Source organism: Molossus molossus, unplaced genomic scaffold, assembly GCF_014108415.1.
Source record: "Molossus molossus isolate mMolMol1 unplaced genomic scaffold, mMolMol1.p scaffold_m16_p_9, whole genome shotgun sequence".
Classification (NCBI taxonomy): Eukaryota; Metazoa; Chordata; class Mammalia; order Chiroptera; family Molossidae; genus Molossus; species Molossus molossus.
This window is the reverse complement of record NW_023425403.1, coordinates 90,071,181-90,096,166: the sequence shown is the minus strand read 5'-3', so window position 1 is coordinate 90,096,166 and position 24,986 is coordinate 90,071,181. Positions and strand designations below refer to the sequence as shown.

The 24,986-nt window shown below is 38.4% G+C and overlaps 2 non-coding genes and 1 pseudogene across 2 annotated transcripts; all 3 read left to right on the top strand.

Annotated features, from left to right (window-relative positions):
* The first annotated feature begins 910 nt into the window (after positions 1–910).
* On the top strand, positions 911–1,070 carry LOC118623122. The gene has a single exon (XR_004958222.1). It is a non-coding gene; the product is annotated as a U1 spliceosomal RNA (small nuclear RNA).
* Positions 1,071–4,548: 3,478 nt separating this feature from the next.
* On the top strand, positions 4,549–4,652 carry LOC118623088. The gene has a single exon (XR_004958201.1). It is a non-coding gene; the product is annotated as a U6 spliceosomal RNA (small nuclear RNA).
* Positions 4,653–10,476: 5,824 nt separating this feature from the next.
* Positions 10,477–18,559, top strand: LOC118622442 (annotated as a pseudogene).
* Positions 18,560–24,986: the final 6,427 nt, after the last annotated feature.

Below are 24,986 nucleotides of genomic sequence, written 5' to 3'. Positions count from 1 at the left end.
GATCAGCTGCCTCTCATATGTGCCCTGACTGGGAATGGAACCCACAACCTAGCTATGTGCCCTGACCAGGTACTAACCTGCAAGCTTTTGGTGTATGGAACAACGCTCCAACCAATTGAGCCACCTGGCCAGGGCATTGGAGCCACTTATTTTATTAGAGAGAGACTTTGTTACAATATAAAATAAATTCTAGCCTAAAAAAATAAAGATTAAACCACTGAAAATTAAGCTACTTAACAATGACAAATCACACTCTTCTGTCAACTTCACAATCATTTTCAAATTCACAGACATAAATAGAAGAGTCCCTTAAACAACAATGAAAATCTTGTGGGTTTTTTTTGTTTATTTTTTAATTTTTTCATTGATTTTTTTTAAGCTAGAGAGGAAGGAGGGAGAGAGAGAGAGAAACATTGATGTGAGAAAGACACATGGATTGGTTGCCTCCTGCACAACCTTGACCAGGCTGGGGATCAAACCTGCAATTGAGGTACACGCCCTTGACCGGGAATCAAACCCATGACTCTTTGGTCCGCAGGCCAACACTCTAACCACTGAGCCAAACCGGCCAGGATGTAAATCTTGTTTTTATGAGACTCACTAACCTATCTCTGATGACATTTATGTCTCATGGTATTTCCTTGGTTCATATCAAGACTCTTACAGACTTTCAGTCTCTGGTGGACACAGAAAGTAAATAGCAATGTGGGAACAGTGTTCATTGCTCTTGATCACTTAAAATGGTCACAAGATTTCATAATTTTATACCACAGATTTAAAGTAAGAAGAGGGATGGTATTATCTTCCTTCTAATCATCATTCTAAGTTGGATTCAGATAGACTATTCGGAATATTATGCAAATTCACCAGCATTTCATCATTTATTATCCTTGCCATCAATATTTTGTTGATACTACCTGGCAGGGAGATACCAAAATCACGAAGGTGGTGTTCTTAGGGCAAGGCTTGTCCATTGCACTCCGGATGTGCTGACCCTTGCAATTTCTCCAAATGCGGAAAACTTGAATGAATAATTTGTGGTGGTGGGGACTGCATTCGAGGTCTCCCCTAAAAATAAATTCTTTTGTTAATATTTGCTGATACTTTGTGAATGTCCTTAAGGCATATGTTAGTAAATCAGTTTTTATAAGGTCTACATGTATATGGACTAGGAATATTCTCTTTCCTCATAGGGTCAATAATTTGTGAAAGGCTGTTTCATGTGAGCCTTTTAATTTTTAAAATATCAACAATAAAGTGAAAGATGAGAACATTTGAATGCAAAATAGAACATTTAAAATCCTCATGTTCGGTTTTGAAAACCTCTATCCCCTTGGTGTTAAGGAGGAATAAAGTAGAGGACATTTAGGTGAGCAATATAACTCTAACACTTACTCTTGCATTCAGCCTCAGTCCTACTTCTGTGCTTTTCCTCCCAAGCCAAATACTATTGCTTAGGATACTTCAGGAACAATTAGAGTTCAGTTCAATCTCTATTTTCAGTAATTTCTTATAAACTGAGTATTAACCCACGATTGCCCTTTATCTCTAATTTGTTTCTTGATTATTAATATCTTTGTTAATTTAAACATATGTGCCTGCTTAAATCTCATGGAAACAAAGTCTTGGAGAGTTGACAAAAATATGTCACCAATGAAAAGTTGCCAACTACAGGTTGGGACTGTTCTTAAAATAAGAAGGTCAAGTACAAAAAAGGACCCATAAACTAAGTTCCCAGGACCCTCTAGTATGCACTTGATACCAATGATTAAATATGAAAGGAATACCAAATATGAACCTTTTATGATTCAGAAATTTCATCTAATAATGGCATCTTCCCAAATACAATGGCTGCCAAATCTTCAATTAACAGATTGGAGAATATTGTTGAAAAATTGGCAGTTGTCAAGTGGTAATCCCACTAATGGGTATTATGTTTGATAAATTAATTCTGAGGCTTAACTTCCATGTGGAGTAGAAAACAATTAGAAAGTCAAAGAGAAAACAAAAAGTAAAAACACAATAGCACAAGAAAAAAAATTCAAAGAAATGGCTTATAGCCTCTCATAGAGAAAAAGACAAGAAGAAACAGACATTTCCAGAAATATGGCAGGTGATATACAAGATGACTACCTCATTATTTTGCCTCAAGTGTCTGAGGGCAAAGGCTTTTTGTTCATGATGATTTTACTGCTGTCTATGCAGGACTCACTCGATTATATGTGATGATCTTGTACTTTTTCTGCAGCAGCGTCTATAGAATGTTTACTTTGGGTTTCCCAGAACAACAGTCTAATGGCCAACAAGGCCTTACACCCCTTCCCACCAAGTGGTACCCAGGGAACCCTATTCCTGACTGCAGTTCATAACTGACCATTAGGTATAACATTTCCTAATTCCTTTACGTTTCTTATTCAACTTTTTTATTCTCTCTTTCAACTATTAGTAATACACACTTTAGGATAAAACACTTGACACATTATTTTAGGTTTAGTATTCCTCATTTTCAAATGTGCTTTTTAGACTTTAATTAAACCTAGGTCCCTGAAGGTCTACAAGGAAGCCCTATTGTTTTTTATGCAGAAGGATACAATAAAAATGAAATAATGATTACAGACAGTAATAATGAAAAAAAATAATAATAAAGAAACTCTCCTGAGTTATTCTGAACTTAGAAGTTTTTCTGCCTTTTCTCACACCTAAATTCACACTATTAAGTCTTTTGGGGGAAATCTGTTTTCTTAAGGAGGTTGAGAGGCATTATATTCTAATTCATAATATAAAAAATATTCTTATTAACTGATTTCTTATAGGTGTAACAGTATATATAAATTAAAATACAAAATAGGCCCTGGCCAGTTCGCTTAGTGGTTAGAGCGTAGGCCAATGGACCAACGAGTTGTGGGTTCAATTCCAGTCAAGGGCACGTACCTTGGTTGCGGTTCGTCCCTGGCCCTGATTAGGTCATGCAGGAGGCAACCAGTCATGTGTCTCCCTCACATCAATGTTTCTGTCTCTTCCCCTCTCGCTCTCTCCCTTCCCTGCCTCTCTCCCACTCTGTCTAATAATAAATGGAAACATATCTTGGATGAGGATTTAAAAAAAAATAGAAGAAAAAGTCCACTTTCAGCTTATTTTATTAGACAAAAATATTATTTTATTATTTATAATTAAATAATAAAAATTATTATTTAATACTAAAAAATTTATTATCTTTCATGTTTAGACAGAATTCATTCATAATGAAACCAAAATAATTCTAATTTGACCCATTCGCCTTCAAGTCCTATTATTGATCATCTTTTTTGTAGAATTTTATTTTATTGGAACAATTTAAAAATAACCACTTTGCCTTTAAAATCCACATATAAATGGATATAAAACAGTTAAATAAAAAAACTTCAGTCACTGGTTAGTTTTAGCTATATTTACTGAAGCCAAAGAGTACATTTGCTAGTGGTATACAAAAAATAACCATAGAAAACATTTTTGGAGGTGAATAATGAAGTAGAACCTTGAGGAAGATTTATCCTTTCTTCCAAATTCCACAGCAAGGCAAAGTGAATTTTACTTTTAAAGGCAGATGCTGTGGGCCTGTTTTTGCAGAGAAGGCAAAAGAATTTCTCTCCTTGAGGTGCAGTGTGGCGCAAATCTTTTAACAGCTAATAGAAACAGAAGCAACAAGGTACAGAAATCAAATTGATGAAGATACCCTCATCTAAAATTTGTATTTTTAGTAACTGCAGACAAAGAAATGAAAAGAGTGAAAATGTTCCATAGATATCACCTCAGACAGAAAACATTCTAGCATGTGCCAGTTTGGAATGGACAGAGGAACAGAAATGACACAGAAGCAAAGGAAGCATAGGACATGGGAAAACCAGGTGAGAAACAGTTTCCTGTCAGCAATGCCATTCCACCCACCAGATGATAAATCTAGCCTAATTGTGGTAATTCTCTTTACCTTGCCAATAAATGGGCATGTTACCTAGTGAGAAAAGTCTGGAGGAAGTGGGTTTAGGGGGAGGTCTTAGAAAGGCTTCCTCACTCTTATAAAAGAGAAAAAGGGAGGAATTTCCTTTTTTCATTGGGAATATACTCAACCAAACCTATATTCTGAAGTTGGCAAAGTGGATGAATGGAAGGAACTTCAGTATTTGATGACATTGCTGAATTACTAAATCAACCAATTTTGAATCCTGGCCTACCTCTATACTTCCATTTATGTGAAGTAATGTTTCCTTATGTTTAAACCTAGATCAGGATTTTCTGTTAACTGTTAACCAAGAATTTTCTAATTGATATAACTAATGAGGAAGATTGGGTATTTCACCAAAACTCTTGCATGGATATATTTTAATTATGGTTTCCATCCCTGGCTTGGTAGCTCAGTTGATCAGTGCACTCTCCTCATAGGCCAAGGTTGTGGGTTCCATGCTCTGTCAGGGCACATACAAGAATCCACCAATGAATGCATAAATAAGTGGAACAATAAATTGATGTTTCCCTCTCTCTCTAAAATCATTCAGTAAAAAATTTAACTATGGTGTGGCTTTGGCAGCACGTATGCTAAAATCGGTACAGCACAGAGAAAATTAGTACAGCTCCTGTGCAAGGCTGACAGGCAAATCCATGAAGTGGTCCATATTTTTCAAAATGGAAGGTGAAATAAAGAGCTTCTCAGACAAAAAAAAAAACAACAACAAAAAACTAAAGAATTTTATTACTATCAAACCAGCACAGCAAGAAATGCTAAAGGGACTGTTGTAAAAAGAAAAGGAGAAAGAGAGAGGAACATAGATGAAAAGAATAAAAATGACAATAAATACCTATCAATATTAACCTTAAATGTAAACGAATTAAATGTGCCAATTGAAAGACTAGGAATAAACCCTAAGAAGCCTGAAACACCAATCAGAAAAAATATATGTACCCTCATGTTCATAGCAGCACTATTTACAATAGCTAAGATCTGGAAACAGCCCAAATGTCTAGCAGTAGATGAATGGATGAAAAAGCCATGGTACATATATACACAATGGAGTACTATGCAGCTGTAAGAAAGAAACAGCTCTTATCCTTTGAGACTACATGGAGGGACCTGGAAAGTATCATCCTAAGTGAAACAAGCCAAACAGAGAAAGACAAGTATCATATGATCTCACTTATTTGTGGAATATAATGAACATAACAGTCTGAAGAACAGGGTAGTCCCAGAGATGCAGAAGTAGGGTACATACTGACAATCCCCAGATGAGGGGGTGGGAGGGAGAGATAAACCACAGATCTTATATGCATGTATGCATGAACAATGGACATGGACAACAAAACTGGGGACAGGGCAGGGAGGGAGGGGAAGGAGGGTGTCAATGGGGGGAAAGGAGAAACATCTGTAACAAAATTAAATAAAAAAAATAAAATAAAAAAATATATATAACCCATAAATATGCTGTCTACAAGACACACAACTCAGAACAAAAGGCTCACACAGGATGAAAGTGAAGGGATGATGCCCTGGCCAGTTTGGCTCAGCGGTTAGAGCATCAACCAGAGGATGAGAGAGTCCTGGGTTCAATTCCTGCTAAGGGCATGTACCTTAGTTGCAGTTTTTCCCTGGCCCTGGTTGGGGTTGTGTGGGTAGCAACCAGTAGATGTGTCTCTCTAACATTGATTTTTCTCTCTCTCTCTTCCTCCCGCTCTATCTGAAGATAAATACAAAAAGTGTCCTCTGGTGAGGATTTAAAAAAAAAAGAAAGTGAAGGAATGGAAAAAATTTTCCATGTAAATGGAAATGAAAAAAAAGCTTGGGTAGCAATATTCATATCTGACAAAATAGACCTCAAAATGAATGCCATAACAAGAGACAAAGAAGTCACTACATAATACTATAAGGATAAATTCAACAAGATGATATAACCCTGCTAAACATATATGCATCCAATATAGGAGCACCAAAATGTATTTGAAAAACTCCTGGAGGACTTTAAGGGAGAGATTGACAGCAATACCATCATAGTAGGGCATTTTAACACCCAACTGACATTACTGCATAGATTTTCCAGACCAAAAAATCAACAAAGAAACAGCCGCCTTAAGTGACACAATAAATCAGATGGATTTAATTAATATTTACAGAACCTTTCATCCCAAAGCAGCAGAATATACATTTCTCTCAAGTGCACATGGAACATTCTCAAAGACAGACCACATGTTAGGTCACAAAATAAGTCTTTACAAGTTCAAGAAGACTGAAATCATACGAAGCATGTTCTTGGATCACGATAGCATGAAACTAGAAATCAACTACAAAACAAAAACAAAAACTCAAAAATATTCAAACACATAGAAGCTAAATAGCATGTTATTAAACAATGAATGGGTTACTAATGAGATCAAGATAAAAATCAAAAACTACCTGGAAACAAATGAAACTGAACACACAACAACCCAATCTCTTTAGGACACAGCAAAAGCAGTTCTGAGAGGGAAGTTCACAGTATTACAGGCTTACCTCGAGAAACAAGAAAAAGTTCAAATAGATGATATAACCCTAAAACCAAAAGAATTAGAAAGAGAACAACAAGAAAAGCCCAAAGAAAAAGGAAGGAAATAATAAAGATCACAGCAGAAATAGATGACATAGAGACTGAAAAACAATAAAAAATATCAATGAAACTAAGAGCTGGTTCTTTGAAGAAATAAACAAGATTGATGAGCCTTTAACCAGACCCATCAAGAAATAGAGAGGAGGGACTTCCAGTCAAGATGGCGGAGTAGGTAAACGCGGTATCGCGTCCTCCCACAACCACATCAAAGTTACAACTAAACTACAGAACAACCATCATTCAAAACCACCTGAAATCAAGCAGAATGGAAGTCCTACAACTACGGAATTAAAGCAGCAGCCACATCCAGACTGGTAGGAGGGGCGGAGGAGCGAGGGGCGGCAGTGCAACGGGCTGGTCCCACACCCAAGTGTGGTGGATAAAAATCAGGAGGACACCTTGGATGGGAAGGTCCTTCCTGAGGACTGAGGGGTCCCCGTCCCACACCAGATGCCCTGCTCAGGGTTCCAGTGCCAGGAAGAGAAGTCCCCATAACTTCTGGCTGGAAAAACCAGCAGGAACTGAGACTGAGTCGGCTGGAGCCCCAGGCAGCTCCATAAAGGGCCCACACATGGACTTACTCAGACTTTCTCCCTCTAAGCTTGGAGGGGAGACAGCTCCAGGGGCGCCAGAGACATACAGTGAAGAACTGAGCTGTTTGGCACTGGATCGAGGGCTGGAGAGGGGGCTTTCTCGGGGACAAACGTGCTGTAAGAGGCCTTAGTTCCTTTGGTGAGCCCTTCCCTGGGGCGGCAGACAGCCGCCATATCTGGGACTCCAGCAACCTGGCTCACACTGGTTGCCCCGCCCTGGTGACTCCCTGAGGCCCCGCCCCGCCCCTCCCAACTTTCAGGCCCACCCAAGCTGTTGCCACTTGCTTAACCATAGGATTGGCCTGTCTTGGATCCTTCAGGTTTTTCCTAAATTCTTTCAAAGGAGCAGCATCTCGAGCCCCATACCTCTCATTAAGTAATACACTGAAACAAACACAGGGAGGCAGCCAAAATGAGGAGACAGAGAAACAGGTCCCAAATGAAAGAAAAGAATAAAACCCCAATAAAAGAACTAAGCAAAATGGAGATAAGCAACCTAACAGATACTGAGTTCAAAATACTGCTTACAAGGATGCTCAATGAACTTAGTGAGAACCTCAGTGAACTTAGGGAGGGCCTCAAGAGCATAAAAAAGGACCAGTTAGAAATCATGGATACACAGTTAGAATTGAAGAAGGCATTAACTGAAATAAAGAATACTTTGCACAGTTTCATTAATAGAGTACGTAAACCGCCCTGGCCAGTTTGGCTCAGCGGTTAGAGTGTCGGCCTGCAGTCTGGAGAGACCCGGGTTCGGTTCCCGCTAAGGGCATGTACCTCGGTTGCAGTTTGTCCCCGGCCCTGGTTGGTCGTGCGGGTGGCAGCCACTCGATGTGTCCCTTCACGTCGATGTTTCTCTCTCTCTCCCTTCCTCTCTCTCCCTCCCACTCTATCTGTACAAAAAATGGAAAAATATCCTCGGGAGGATGAAAAAAAAAAAAAAAAATAGAGTACGTAAACCCAAGGAACAAACCATCGATTTGGAATATAAGGAAGCAAAAAATGCCCAATCAGAACAGCAAAAAGAAAAAAGAATCCAACAAAATGAGGATAGTGTAAGGAGCCTCTGGGACAATTTCAAGTGCCAACATTCGCATCTTGGGGGTGCCAGAAGGAGAAGAGGGAGAACAAGAAATCGAAAACCTGTTTGAAACAATAATGGCAGAAAACTTTCCTAACTTGGTAAAGAAAACAGACATACAAGTCCAGGAAGCACAGAGAGTCCCAAACAAGTTGAACCCCAAGAGGCCCACACCAAGACACATCATCATCAAAATGCAAAAGGTTCAAGACAAAGAGAGAATCTTAAAAGCAGCAAGAGAAAGGCAGCTAGTTACCTACAAGGGAGTTCCCATTAAGCTGTCAGCTGATTTCTCAAAAGAAACTTTGCAGGCCAGAAAGGAGAGGCAAGAAATATTCAGAGTGATGAAAAGCAAGAACCTACAACCAAGATTACTCTATCCTGCAAAGCTGTCATTTAGAATCAATGGCCATATAAAAACTTTCCCAGACAAGAAAAAGTTAAAGGAGTTTATCACCACCAAACCGTTATTATATGAAATGATGACGGGTCTTTTTGAAGAAAAAGATAAAATGTATGAACAAACAAAATGGCAATGAATACATATCTATCAACAATGGAATCTACAAACAAAATGAACAGGTAGAACAGAAACATTCTCATAGATACAGAGAACATTTTGTTGGTTGCCAGTTGGGAGGGGGGTTGGGGAAATGGGTGAAAAAGGTAAAGAGATTAAGAAGTACAAATTCATTGCTAGACTGACAAACCTAAAGGGAAAGGGGTTGGGGGTGGGAAGAAATAAACCAAAGAACTTATATGCATAACCAATGGACACAGACAATAGTGTGGGAAAAGGTGGGAGGGGGGCAGGAGTGGGAAGGAGGGGGGGTCAATGGGGGGAAATGTGGAACATCTGTAATACATTTTACATCCAACAATAAAGATTAAAAAAAAAAAAAGGAAATAGGACCCAAATAAATAAAATCAGAAATGAAAGAGGTGAAGTGAAAACTGACACTAAAGAAATACAAAGGATTTTAAAGAAATACTATGAAAAACTATATGCCAAAAAAATGGATAACCTGGGAAAAATGGACAAATTCCTGGAAACATACAGTCTTCCAAAACTGAATCAGGAAGAATCAGAAAACCTTAATATACCTATAACAACTAATGAAGTGAAGCAGTAATCAAAAGTCGGACCAGATGGCTTCATAGGCAAGTTTTACCAAACACTGAAAGAAGAACTAACACTTATCCTCCTCAAAGTATTCCAAAAAATTCAAGAGGAGGGAAGACTTCCAAGCTCTCTTTTTGGGCGTGCAGGAGGCAGCTGATTGATGCGTCTCTCTCATTGATATTTCTCTCTCTTTCCCTCTCCTTCCTCTCTCTCTACAAATTAATAAAAATATATTTTATTATTATTTTTTTTATCCTCGCCCAAGGACATTTTTCCACTTTTGTTCAGATAGAGTGGGAGGAAGAGAAAGGATGAGAGAGAGAGAGAGAGAGAAACATAGACTTGAAAGGGACACATTGAGTAACTGCCTCCTGCACTACCCCAACCAGGGCCAGGGATGAATCTCAACTGAGGTACATGCCCTTGACGGGAATCAAACCCGTGACTCATTGGTCTGTGGGCCCACACACTAGCTGCATAGCCAAACAGGCCAGGCCAATAAAAATATCTTGAAAAATAATAAAAAACAGAACTACAGTGAGGTATCACTTCACACCTGCCAGAATGGCTACCATCAATAAATCAACAAACAACAATGTTGGCAAGAATGTGGAGAAAAGGGAACCCTAGAACTCTGTTATTGGGAATTCAGACTGGTGCAGCCACTATAGAAAATAGTATGGAGTCTCCTCAAAAAATTAAAAATGGAACTGCCGTTTGACCCAGAGATCCCACTTCTGGGAGTATATTCTAAGAATCATGAAACACCAATCAGAAATAATATATGCATTCCTATGTTCATAGCAGTATTATTTACAATAGCTAAGATCTAGAACTAGCCCAAGTGCTCATCAGTAGATGAGTGGATAAAAAAGTTGTGGTACATATACACAATGGAATACTATGTGGCTGTAAAAAAGAGGGATCTCTTACCCTTGCAACAGTGTGGATGGACCTGGAGACTATTATGCTAAGTGAAATAAGCTAGTCAGAGAAAGACAAATATCACATGATTTCACTTATGTGTAGAATCTAATAAAATGGCAAACAAAATAGGTCCAGAGGTATGGATGCATGGAGCAGACCGACAGATCTCAGAGAGGTGGGGGAAGGAGAGATTAACCAAGGAACTTTTACACAAATATTCATAGCCCAAGGACAAAGACAACAGTGTGGTGAAGGCCTGAGTAGAGTGGGGCTCGGAGGAAGGAGAGGGAGAAGTGGAAGGAAAATAGGGGACATCTATGATGATGTCAATAATAAAAAGTGAACTTTAAAAATTAATTATGGTTTCCATATTAAATATTTACACTTAGTTCATTCCACAGTTTGGGTTCTCTTTTTAATTCTCAGTGATCTTGACTCCTAACTCAAAAATCCCTTGCCCCGGGAACAAGGCTGGGCTCTGCTGCAGGCCACCACTTCGCCACTGCTGTGAGGAGGAGTCGGGGCGCTGCTCTGGTCGCAGCTCGAAGGGGGCACCTCTGGCCCTGAGCACGACTTCAGCGTCTCCCACAGTGGGGGTACGGTCATCCTGGAGCACTGGGGGAAGGTGCCGCTGGCTGGGGAGGGCCGGAAGCACCTGCACTGGGTCTACAAGCCAGTGGAGGACAAGAAACACCCGCCCAAAGGAGCTCATCCTCACCTAGTTGGTAGAGGAACTTGGAGTTCAGGGTGACCAAGTTTCAGTAAAGAAATCTGTGGGCCATATCAACTCTTTCCTCAGGACTGGCTGTATATGCATGTCCTGAAAACAAAAAGCTGAAGAGGAGAAATTGACAAGAAGGAAAATTAGAGAAGATCCAGACCAAGGCAGGTGATGTGACCGTGAAATTTCTGAGAAGCTGTCATCTGGAGGTGGGATGAAGAACAAAATGTCAAATGGGAGCTAAACTCTGACATAGTTGCCCACCACTTCCTCAAAAATCTTGGTATTGTGGTTTCCCCACACGCATTAAAGTTAGCAGAAGAGCCCATCCCATGATGGGGTGACTATTGGTGTGATGTAATGGTAAATGGGCTTGACACTGTGAGGGTACCTATGCCTGTGATGAGCTTTCAGAGGCCCAACACCAAAAAGTGTAAGTACTGGTTATTCCAGCAAGCTGCCAGGGAATGGCCACCATCAGTTCCCAGATTATCTGAACGTGCTCTCCCTCAAAAGTGTGGAAACAGAATCCGAGGCATAGCGGAGCAAAGGTGAGCCAGCTCTTACCAAATAAGGAATTTTAGAGAGCACATGGGGACGTGGAACTAAACTGCATCTACATGTTGAATTCTCCATCATTTGCCCTCTCCATCTTTGTTATCACATCCAAATTTACTGGGGCAGTCCTGCTCAGGAAGTACCAAGCTGTAGATTTGATAAGCTGAATTTTTTACTGAATTTATTGAGGTAACATTGGCTTACAAAATCATACATATTTCAAGTGTACAACTCAACATCATCTGCACAGTGCATCATGTACCCATTGCCCAAAGCAAAGTCTCTTTTTGTCCCCAATTATCTCCCCTTTGCCCACCTCCACCTACCTCACACCCCCCCCCTTTCCCTCTGGCTATCACCACACTGTTGTCTGTGTCTATGTGAGATATATTTATGTGTGTGTGTGTGTGTGTGTGTGTGTGTGTGTGTGTATATATATATATTTTTTTTTTGCTTAATCCCTTCACATTCTTTCATCTAGCTCCCCAGCCTCTCTCCCCTCTGATAGCTGTCAGTCTGTTCCATGTACTCATATTTCTGCTTCTATTTTGTTCATCAGTTTATTTTGTTTATTAGATTCCACATAGAAGTGTATTTGTCTTTCTGTCATTGGCTTATTTCACTTAGCATAATAATCTCCAGGTCCATCCATGCTGTGGCAAAAGATAAAAGTTCCTTCTTCTTTATGGCCGAGTAGTAGTCCATTTTGTAAATATAGCACAGTAATAAGCTGAATATTAATAATAGAGCAAAACAGTCTATATCCTATTTCCTCTTTCTCCATTGGAATTCACTGGAACAAATGGAAGAGCTAGCCATTGTCTTTAGTACTGGTCCCCTCCTCATCATTCAAACTGAACATTTATGTCTCAAGAAGAAATAAAGAGGTTGTGTTCTTTAAAAAAAGAAAGAGTCCGGCCGGTGTGGCTCAGTGGTTGAGCATCGACCCATACATCAAGAGGTCGCGGGTTTGATTCCTGGCCAAGACACATGCCCAGATTGTGGGCTTGACCCCAGTGGGGGGCATATGGAAAGCAGCCAGTTGATGTTCTCTCTCATCGATGTTTCTATCTCTCTCTCCCTTTCACTTTCTCTCTCTCTCTAAAATCAATTAAGGAAAAAAAATTTTTTTTTAAAAGAAAGAAAATAATCCCTTTATGTTGTTTCATAGAAAAATTCCTTAACTAATTGACTTTAAACATCTTTGCAACCAAGAATTTGGTGTTCAGAATGAGAAGATAAGCAAGCAGCATCAGTTACAGAATAATGCTTAAAGCATCTATAAATGTGTCACGTTTTCTCTTCTAGATTATATAACAAATGAGCTAATAAAGATGTCATAAACCAGCAAATTTTATATTTTTAATAATGTGACCAGAAATATAAGTAGAATTTATAAAGAATTAATTTTTCTTCTCATCCTTTCACCATCTGATAACTATCTTATTAATAACTTACCATGTTCTCCATTCTATGCTGATAATTGAGAGCTAAGCATTCACTATAGATATCTATATTCATGTTGCTGGGATTATAAACAATGGCTATTAAAGAATAGTTCCATTATTTCAGGGATCTACAAACCAATATTTCTGAAACTGAAAAATGACAGGTCTTTCAGAAAGAGTATAATTGGATTAAATTTTGCCTTTTAGCATGTCAAGAACCACCACTACAATGAGTGTAATCTGTGATAGGTTAGAATAGTAAAGTGAGGTAGGACGACCTCTAACCTAGGGTTGCTTACATCCTATGGGGCCCTCTTGTGTGTCTCAGGAGGCTTCTGCCACATTGTCAAAACGCTTTCCTTAGTTTGACCTTAATGATAAATAGCACAGGTAACAAAGGGGAAAATATGGTAGGAGAGACTTTCATTCTTGCAGCTAGCATTCTTAGGAATACATTTTTTCCTTTTATATTTATAGTTTATTTATAGTGCTTAACTGCACCTAAGTGCACCTTATAGCGCATCTAAATTATTGCAATCTCTTGACCTCTGTTACTTCCCATTAAAACAAATTTCATGCTTCTGTTCAGATTACCTTTTTTGGGGGGGCTCATAGTTCTGATTTATCATCCTCAACACAGCCAGAATAATTCTTTAAAATAATTTGCATGGTATATCATTTTCCACCATTTTACTCTAAACCTTTCTGTATCTTTACATGTAAGTGTGCTTATAAGCAACATGTAATTGGATTTTGTTTTCCAATTTGACAATTTTATATTTTAATTAGAATTTAACTTATATTTAATATGATTATTAATATATTTTGGTTTATATCTTCCATAATATTTGCTTTCTATTCGTTCCTTCTGTTCTATGTTCTATTTTTTCCTCATTTACTGTCATCTTCTGATTTTATTATTAATATTCTAATTTTCTTCCTTTATTAGTTTTTGTTACATATTCTTTTATTATTCTCTTACTGCAGAGATTATAATATTAATGTATCAATGTCTAATATATTGTTATTGTTACCCTCTTACAAGACAATGCAAAAGTCATAGAACCTTTAGCTCCATTTATCCTCCTCCTCACTTATATGCCATCATTGTATTTAAATTTCATATTTATTGAAAACTTCACAAGCAATTGTTATGTTTTATACTCAATGTTTATTTATATTTATCCACATATTTACTCTTCTCATTGCTCTTCATTATGTTCTACATCTATGGGCTTCCATCTGAGATTTGTTTTCTTTCTGTCTAAAAAATATTCTTTGTATTTTCTTTACTGTGAATTTGCTAATATGAATTTTATCTATTTTTCTTTGTCTGGATATTTATTTCAGCTTCATTTTTGAAAAATATTCTTATTGCTATATAATTCTAGGTTGACAGTTATTTTATGGGTTAAGTATTCCATTTTTCTTCTGACTTTCATAAGTCTATGAAGAAGTTAGCTATAAGTCTAATTTTTGTTGCTTTGAAATTTGTTGCTCCATTTTTCCCAGATGATTGAGAGAGTTTTCTCTTTGTCTTTGGTTTTACTATGATGAATAGTTGTGAAATTCTTTTATTTGTTCTGCTTGGGTTCAGAAAAATGGAATCTGTGTCATTATGTCTTTCATACATTTTATAAAATTCTTAGCCATTGTCTCTTCAAATATGACTTCTGCCTCATTCTCTCTCTCTTTCCTGTTGGTGCTCTATTATATGTATCTTGGACTGTCTCCCTACATGCTCTATGGCTCTTATCCTCTGTTCTGCATTCGCCATTCCTTTTACTTTTCCATTCAATATATTTTCTTCTAATCCATCTTCTAGTTCACCAATTCTCTTTTTAGCTTTATCTAACCCATTTTTAAATCTATTCTGTTGAATACTTAAATTTTAGTTATTGCATTTTTTTCAGTTATAAAATTTCTACTTGGCTCAGTTTTAGGGTTTCGTTTCACTTCTAAAATCTCAGTGTTGTCTTTTATAATCTTGACATATGGAATACAACTATTTTTAAGTCTGTGCTAGATGGAGCCCCAGTGGATTTGTTCTTATTTTCTCTTGTTTATCTAGGTTTCCATTCATGTTACCACCCCCCTTGTGTACTTGGTTATTTTGGGTGCCAGACATTTTTAAGAAAAAATTGGTTCTACAGGCAACAAGGGGCTCTAGCAATTCAATTTAATGATTAAGATCATTTGAAGCTGGGACTCAGTCTCTGTAAGGTCAATTGACTCTCAGCTTAACCTTACGACTCTAGTGTAGCCTGTTGGAGTATTAACTCAAAGCCTGTACGGTTTACCAGGTTTATCTCCCACCCCTTGGGATTTCAGTTTTTTCCCTCAGTTTCACAAGCCCGTCAAAAACACCACATAGCCTCTCAACTTCTCAGTCACTTCTAGAATTGGTAAAGTGCTCTGTAGGAAAAGTTCCCCTAACTGCCATGCTTATATCTGGAACTTGGCCCTGTAATTCTTAATTAACATCTTGGTTCTCTAATGTTAATTTTTTTAAACATTTTGCCCGAGGGTTTCTTATATTGTTCTTAGTGGGAGTGTTTGTTCAAATTAGCCAGTTTACTATGCCAGATGTGAAAAACCTGATTTTTAAAAACTCAGATATGTCACCAAAACTCCCTATACATAGAATAAAATCCAGTGTTTTTACAATGGTCCAGAAGATCCTGTGTAATGTGGCTCCAGGTTTTCGCTCCTTAAAGTTTTCTATAAGTATAAGGATCAACACAATGTAAGCATCTAGAATAAAAAGATCACATATGCTTATATAGCCCTCATAACATTTAGCATATTATCAAAACAATGTATCAATTACAATTAAATCAGTAACTTAAACTACATAGTTTATTTCCTGCTTACTTGGAAGAGATCTGGAGATAGGCAGTCCAAGACTTGTATGAAGGCAGCAAGTGTCATGAACCCATGCTCTTTCTACCAGAGTAAGGAAGAGGGAAGCTAAGAGTGTGCCCCTCCAGTTTAGGAGACTTTTCAGAAGTACTACTAAATAACTCCCCTACTTCCTTCTCATCACCTAGTCACAGGGCTTCTCCTAGATATAAGACAACTGGGAGATTTAGTCTTTTAGCTAAGAAGCAGTGTTCCAAGCTAATAAAATTGGAGTCGTTTTAATAAAGAATGGGAAGTAAGATGCTGATTTATAATCTTTGATACAAAACCCAAGCACATTTTTTTCTGAAATTGGTGTTTCTTGGATTGTCTCTTTTGCTTGATCTTGATCTCCTCAACTACTTCTCATAGACTAATTTAGTGCTTATAGCATTAAAATACACTACTTCAATCTCCAAAAACTTCATACAAAATCCTACCACTGACACTTCTTCACCAAGCAAACCGATCTGTCTTCTCTTTCCCAAGCAAACATGGAAATGTATTCTTTTTAATGAAAGTGAGAGATGGGGCAGTTTCCCCTGAATACCAAGGTTGTCACATATCTCCAGTGACTTCACTCTGGCTTTTACAGAATGGGAATACTTCCCTTAATTAATCCATATCTATATTTAATGTATGTAGTGTAAGTGTCATTGTCTTAAGTCCATTCAAGCTGCTACAACAAAATGCCATAGAGCTGTTGACATAAGAAACATCCAAATCTGTAGAGAATTTGTATGAGTTTATTTGAGCCAAACTGATGACATATGCCAGTGAGCAAGATCTCAAATGTTCCAGAGAACGATAGTTTTCAGCTTCTTTTATGCATTTGAAACTAAGGAGGGAACATAAGAAAGACTGCGTGGAGGTGGAAAAAAGCAAAGCCAGGATTAGATTACAGGATAGTTAATATTATGTGCTCTCTTGAGGGTGGCGACACTGGATCATCAGCCTTCTCTCCTCAATCCTCTGAGCTTCCCCAGTTTGCCCAATAAATTCCCTTCTTGCTTAAGTTTACCAGAGGCACTTACTGCTGTTTGCAACCAAAAACTTTACCTGAAGCAGTCAAAGAAGGTAAGTAGAAATGAATGCTGAAATGAAGATCTGAAATGAGATTCACTGAGAATATTTTCAGTTCCTAAAACAGTACGTATTGGGGAACAAACAATTCTAGTTTAACCTGAAACAACTTAGTGCAAATTAGTATTCAATCATCTCAACACATCTTTAGGAACCAATATAATCACACCAAAAGGTAAGAGTAATATTCTTTTTCAAGGATAGCACTGACCACAATTTTGAGTACTAAAGAGGGAATAGTTTCATGCAAGCCAGAGGTTTACCTCTGTTTTCACTATGTAAGGTCTTTGTGTCTTTGATAAGGTATTTCACATCTTTGGCATGATTAAAGGATTTTTCAATTCAAATTGAACTCCTTCAACTTGGCTAGTCCCCCCCCCCCCACCCCCCGCCTGCCGACTTGCCCCGTGGGATTCTTTTCATTGCCAAGGATTAAATTCTCTGTGAAAGCCTTGAAGGCAATATACATCTATACTGGAGGTATAAAACTGTCCAAAAAGAGTGAGAAAATTTAAATTTTTATATTGAGAAAAAAGCTCTGGTTTCAAACTGAGTTTTTTGACTTTTTTGTTATTAAAAAAAAATCATCATTTAATTTAAATGAGAAGCTGTTATTCTTATATTTTACCAAAGATACTAGGTTTTGCGTGTTTTAAACATCAAACAAACAGCTCCATAGAGAACGGCTTGCTGCCAATAATCTGGCGTGCCCAGGAACCCTACGTGACCTCATTCTTAAAGCTCATCCTTGCGTAACAGACTTTTCACGTACTAGAATAATAAACAAAATTTAACCAAACATCTAAATTTTAAAAAAGTCAAGCACCTGTGTTTTAACCAAAGTACAATGTGGGAAGGGAATGGCTTCTTCTCTTTTCAATAGGCTGCAAAGTGAAGTACCCTAAGCTATTCCCATTAAGAGTAAGACAGCAATCTTTGGATAGAATTACCCTTCTCCACATGTGCAGCTGGTCGTGACATGCCAGACTTTTAGAGCAGCCCACGTATACCAGTTCTGTGTTGGTGGGTGGATTCAAGACAGAAGACTGAATTAGGATTCAGCCCTATTCCTCTTTGGGATGCTGGTTTTATTGGGCCATAGTTTAGTGATTAGAACATGACTTCATATCTTCACAATAGCACAGATTCATTGCAAGCTATGCACATGAAAGGCACCACAGTGTTAGTAATGTGCAAACATCAAATGTGATGGGTACAAATAAAAAGGACCCACAGTATATATTGTAAACCTTAACTATTACCTTGTTATTTTATCAGTCCTTAATCTTTCCACCCTCAAATATGAAATATCTTACAATAGTTTTATAGGCTAGCAATTGGTGTATGAAGTCATAAATTGTGCCAAACTAAATTGGTTGCCAGTTCAGAGATGATGATAAGGGAGATCATATAAGAATTATGCATTATCAAAACTGTATTATCTCAACTTTAGTTGGCTGTGCAGTCTATTAATCCAAAAAGTCGTGAGAAGCCTGAGGCTGAATATGAGGGAACATGATTCGTTGCACAGGAACTGAGCTCTAGATATTAGCTCTTACAAATAGCCCCTTGAAAATGTCTTTTCTTTATGTTCATTTGCCGTGGGAAATGGTATCAATTTTAGCTCTGAGAACATTTAGCCTCAGGGAAAAATGATATAGGTTATTATATCAGGTCTCCCAAATGGTTAGATGACCCTTCAGTAAAAAACAACAACAAAAAACCTAAGGGTCCTTTGCTTTTCTTATAATTGCTCAGGCTATAATTCTATTTAAAAGTGACTAGAAAAGCCATTCTATGAAATGACTCTTTAATATTTGATAAATGAGGCAGTCTTATGGGCCTATATGGTCACATCAGTCATGCTTCTCAGCTAAAACTGTATATGTTCACCTGGGATGGTCATTAAGCAAACCTTTCAAGATGACAGGAGTTCAGTTCTTCTGTCTCATTTACAGAGAGAAGAATAATGGAATCAAGTCTGGAGAGTTCAAAGGAGAAGAAAAGGGTATGCACACACATCTTTCTGACCTAGAAAGGCAACATAATTTGTGGCAAAAAGCCACATTCTAAGTGGCAAAATAAAAAGGAGACATTTATTTCTAAATCCTCATGACCCTTTAGTAGGAGAGTAGGAGTATATTATTATAGGCCCTCAATGATTGAGAAAATTGAGGCAGGGTGATGCTGAGATACTATACTATTAATCTGAATGAAAACACTAGAACTTCCTAGCTGGTGTGGCTCACTGGTTGAGCGTTGACCCATGCAGTTCGATTCCCGGTCAGGGCAGGGCACATGCCCAGGTTGTGGACCAAATCCCCAGTGGGGGGCATGCAGGAGGTAGTCAGTCAATGCTCTCTCTCATCGATGCTTCTATCTCTCCCTCTCTCTAAAATCAATAAAGGAAAAAATAAAACTCCAGAACTTGCTCGAATATTCTCGTTCAGAGAAATGAATCTCTAGCTGGAGAGTGAATCGAATAGTATAGATACCAGATATTGTTTCCATCTGGATCCAGATGTTATTTCCATTCTACTCTAAGTGAGCTGGCACTGCTTTTAACCACGGACTCAGAGCTCTGGAGATCAGACCGGCAGATCTCTCCCTTGTGCCACTACTCCCGTACCCCATGTACTCCACACATACCTACCGGCTGCCCATGGCAGCCAGCTGCCTCAGACCAGGGCTGGCAAGGCAAGTCTTCGTATGGATGGATAGCCCTTGGCAGCAGGAGGGAACCTTCAGCAAAATTGTCCCTATGGCCTCAGTTTTGAATTTTGACTCTGACCCAGGGCTGGCAAAAAAAAAAAAAAAAAAATGCATATCCATGGTAAAAAACATAAAAAAAATACAGATTAAAAAAAAGATCACTCAATCTCACCTCCCAGAGTGATAACTGACAATATTTAATTTGATACAGTAAAAAAAAAAAATTTTTTTTAATCTGAAAAAACATGTAAATGTTCATTACACTGGATCACACTGTATATGCAATTTTGAATTCTACTTTACTTCCTTTTTTTAAACTTAATTTTACATTATGAGCACTTCTTCATGTCATAAAAACATTCTTTGTAATCACCATCCACATCTTTTCTATATAAAGTAATGATAACAGAGATTAAGGAGAAAACACAGAATTGAAGGGGAAAAGTAAACAGTTAAAAACTAGAAGATGGCCCAGCCGGTGTGGCCCAGTGTTTGAGTATGGACCCATGCACCAAGAGGTCGCCGGTTCAATTCCCGGTCATGGCATATGCCCAGGTTGTGGGCCTGATCCCCAGTGTGGGGCATGCAGGAGGTGGCCAGTCGATGTTCTCTCTCATCGATGTTTCTGTCTCTCCCTCTTCCTTCCTTTCTCTCTAAAGATCAATAAAAGGAAAAAAAAATTTAAAATAAATAAAACTTGAAGATGGCAAGATGATCATTCCAATGACCAATTTGCAAATCCTACAGGTTATGGGGGAGGATGTCCAAGGGAAAAATTACGAACTAGGACAAGAGGAATGAAGTTAGTTTGACAAACGTATAAAATAATGAAAATATTTTCTTTAGCAAAGGCATAATGAATAATATTTAAATACCAACAAAACAATGGTTGATGTGCAACATCAAATTATATCAGTAAGATTAATATAGTTTTATTAAGTAATAAAAGGGACATATTTGCATTTTTAAAAGATGCTTAGAGAATATATGCAAAAAGGAGCTCATTAACTGTAAGTATAATATTCTTAACATGGTTTTGCAGGTTCTGATACAGATTCCCTTTGTGAACTCTAGTTAGGACATAGAAAAAGAGATAATGGCAGAACTGTCCAATTCCCCACCTCCTTCCCCAGCCAAGCATTACTCTCAAGAACAAGAAAAAAGTATGGTAGTACTTAACCTTTAGCAAAGTATTTTGTGTTCACCAGAGCTTGATCCTGATACCACCAGCACCTTGCTTTGCTTCAGAACTATCTCCCACTTCCTAGTTGTAGCCAGGCGCGTGGGCTAGACCTCCGCGCTAGAAAGAACTGGGAGGAAAGAGCTCAGATATGAGCCTTGAAGAAGTCTGTGGCTTGTAAGTGCATAGGTGGCACTAATAATATTCTTTAAACATTCATCAAAAAAAAATTTCCTCAATAAACTTCTTTTTTTCTTTACTGATTTTTAGAGAGAGAGAAAGGGAGAGGGAGAGGGAGAGAAAGATAGAAACATCAATGAGAGAGAACATCAATTGGCTGCCTCCTGCATGCCCCTCACTGGGGGTCAGGCCCACAACCTAGGCATGTGCCCTGAATGGGAATCAAACCGGCAACCTCTTGGTGCATGGGTCGACGCTCAACACCGGTCAGGCTCCTCAATACATTTTTTATTGACAGCCTAATATGTGCTATTACAAATGATACCGCTGGAAATTAATAAATCCTGTCTGGATAAGAAAGTCAAAGAGAATATTGTCTAAATAAATTTAGAAAAAGCTTAAACTAATATTTTTTAAAATGTATAATAGATGGGGTGACTGAAAAATAACTGATTGATTTAACTTCAAAAAGCGTTTTGATAGGTGAAAAAATGTGAATTCAGAAATTGAAAAGGCGAAGTGGAGTAGTAGTCAGAGGACCACTTTCAGCACATGCATTTGCTACACAGTTTTGAGCAAGACATTTCATTTTTCTGGACTTTTGTTTCTTTATCTGTAAAACAAAAACCAGGCTCCACAAACTGAAATAAATAAAATACTCTCCTAAAGAACTCATGGTTTCAAGAGGAAGTTACACTAGAAATCAAAATGCATTTTTACAATATTTTTTATTTTTCAATTATTGTTAAAATACAATATATTAGTTACAGGTATACAACCTAGTGATTAGATATTTATATAACTTACAAAGTGATCACCCAAAAAGTCTAGTATTCTTATAACACATACATAGTTATTACAATATTTTTTACTGTATTCTCTATGCTGTACCATACACCCCTGTGACATTTTTTATAACTAGCAATTTGCACATCATAATCCCTTTCCCCCAAACCTCCTCCCATCTGGAAACTATGAAATTATTCTCTGTATCTATGAGTTTGTTTATTTGTTTATTTTGTTTTTTAGATTCCACATATAAGTAAAACCATATGGCATTTGTTTTTCTCTGGATGACTCATTTCCCTTAGTGTAATACCCTCTAGGTCTATCCATGTTGTTGTAAATGGTAAGATTTTATTCTTTTTATGGCAAAGTAATATTCCATTGTATATATGTACTACATCTTCTTTATCCATTTACTGGCTGGGCTATCCCCATTTTTTAAATTATTTTTTCTCTTTGCTGTTCTGATTGAATGTTTTGTGCTACCTTGTCTTCCAAATGGCTGATTCAGTCCTCCGTTTCATCTAATCTACTCTGACTCCCTGTAATGAATTGTTCATTTCATTTATTGCATTCTTCATTTCTGGCTGGTTCTTTTTTGTTTTCTATCTTCATTTTTATGTTTCCTATTGCTTTGTTGAAGTTCTCAATAAGTTCACTGAGCATCGTTTTAAGCAGTATTTTGAACTCTGCATCTGGTAGATGGTCTCCATTTCATTTAGTTCTTTTTCTGAGGTTTTGTTCTGTTTTTTCATTTGGGACATGCTTCTTTGTTTCATCATTTTGGCTGCCTCCCTGTGTTTCTATGTATTAGGTAGAGCTGCTATGTCTCTTGGTCGTGGTAAAGTGGACTTATGTAGTAGGTGTCCTGTGGGGCCCAGTGGCATAGTCTCCCTGTTCACCGGAGCTGGGTGCTCCAGGTGTGTCTCTTATGTGGGTTGTGTGCACCCTCTTCTTGTGGTTGAATCTTGATGGCTGTTGGCACATCAATAGGAGGGGTTAACCATCAGGCCAATTGGCTGTGAGCACTGGCCATGATTATAGTGGAGGAGCTGTAATGTAGGAGCTGACCCCACAGAGCAAGATTCACTTTAGTGGGGCTCTACTGCCTGCTGAGTCTGCACTTGGGGTGTGTCATTTGTGGAGGTGGTTGGGTAGTGACCTGAAGCTAGCCACTGGGTGTGTTGGTTCTGGGGCTTTTTGAGAGGAGCTCTGGTGTAGGTGAAGGTCAGCCACTGCCTTTGCTTGACCCAGAGCCACCAGGTATGAGCTACAAAGTGATCTGAAGAGGGTTGCCACTTGCATTGCACTTGAAGATGCCTGGGAGAGACTAAGCTGTGAACCGAGGCTGGCTACCACTAATGTCAGGCTTGGGGCCACTTAGCAATGGGACATGCCAAGGTTCTTATTGGGATTTTGAAACCTTTGAGAGATTTTAGGAAAGTCTTCAGCATAGGCTGTTTGTATGGAAGAACCCTTGGAAATGACTTAGGGGGCCCGAAAATTGGGTAGGCTGGGGCCTCAGGAAATCACTAGGACAGGGCAAACAATATTAGCCAGGTTGATGGAGAATCAAACATGGTGCCCACCTGTGTAGAGGGAGGATCAGCAAAGGACCAATGGCTTTTGCCATCTGTCTGGAAGCAAGCTGTCCCTCTAACTCTAGCCCCAGAACCAGACAATTAAGTTCTTTCTAGTATGTCCCTTGCACTTTTTGAGCTTTTGCTCCAGCAAAGCTCAAAGCAAGCGAGTCCATCAGCAAGTAAGTCTGTGCACAGGCTCTTTAAGAGGAAAGGCTGGGACTCTAGAAGTTCTCTGTCTCAGCTGCAATCCTTGCTGGTTTTCACAACCAGAAGTTTTGGGGACCTCTTTTCCAGGCACTGAAACCCTGAGCTGGGGAGCTCCATTTGGGGCTGGGATACCTTGCTCCTACAGGGGGACCTCTGCAGCCAAGATATCCCTTTTGAATTTTTTTTAATTCATTGATTTTAGAGAGAGGAAGGGAGGGAGAGAGAGAGAGAGAGAGAGGAAGAGATACCGATTTGTTGTTCCACTTATTTATGCATTCATTGGTTGAATCTTGTATGTGCCCTGATGAGGATTGAACCCAAAGCCTTGGCATATGCAGACAGCACTCTAACCTTCTGAGCTACCCAGCCAGGGCTCTCTCTCTCTCGGTTTTTAACCAACACATGTAGGTGTGGGACCTGCCTGTTCTGCGTCTCTGTTCCTCCTACCAGTCTGGATGTGGCTTCTTCTTTAAATATACTTAATTACAGTGATTCTGTTCAGCTAGATTTCAGGTGGCTCTCAATGATGTTTTTTTCTGTAGTTTAGTTGTAATTCTTTTTTTTAAATTCTCAGCTTAAAAAGAATGAGTTCTTACTGATTTCAGAGAGAGAGGAAGGAAGAGGGAGAGAGAGAAAGAGAAACATTGCCTTCTGTACCCCTCCCCTTCAGGTATCAAACCGGAAACCTAGATATGTGCTCTGACTAGAAGTCAAACCTGAAACGTTTTGGTGTATGGGATGATGCTCCAATCAACTGGTTGTAATTTTGATGTGGTTGTAGGAGACAGTGAGCACAGCATTTACCTACTGCACCATCTTCACCAGAGTCCATAAAACAGTTTTATATGTACAACATATAAAAATTTGTGGGTAACTGAAAAGGTAATGGTAATTAGTGTTCATTAGAATAAAATGCGTATATGTAAGTGAATTTATTTAAAATATGTTGGCATAAGAAACATCCAAATCTGTAGGGAATTTTTATAAGAGTTTATTTGAGCCAAACTGGTGACACGCCAGGAAACACAATCTTAAATGCTCCTAAAAGTGAGTTTTGCAGTTTCTTTTATGCATTTGGAATTAAGGAGGGAATGTAAGGAAGACTACATGGAGGTGGGAGAAGGCAAGCCATAGGATAGTTAACAAGATTAAGTGCTCCTTTGAGGGTGGTTACATCTTCAAGGAGTCTGGAAAAGAGGATTACTTCTGGCATTTCAAAGGTGTGTTAACCTATATGCACAAGAACAATGGATACAGTTTGTTTAAAAAGAAGTTATAGGCCTGGGGCATGACTACTC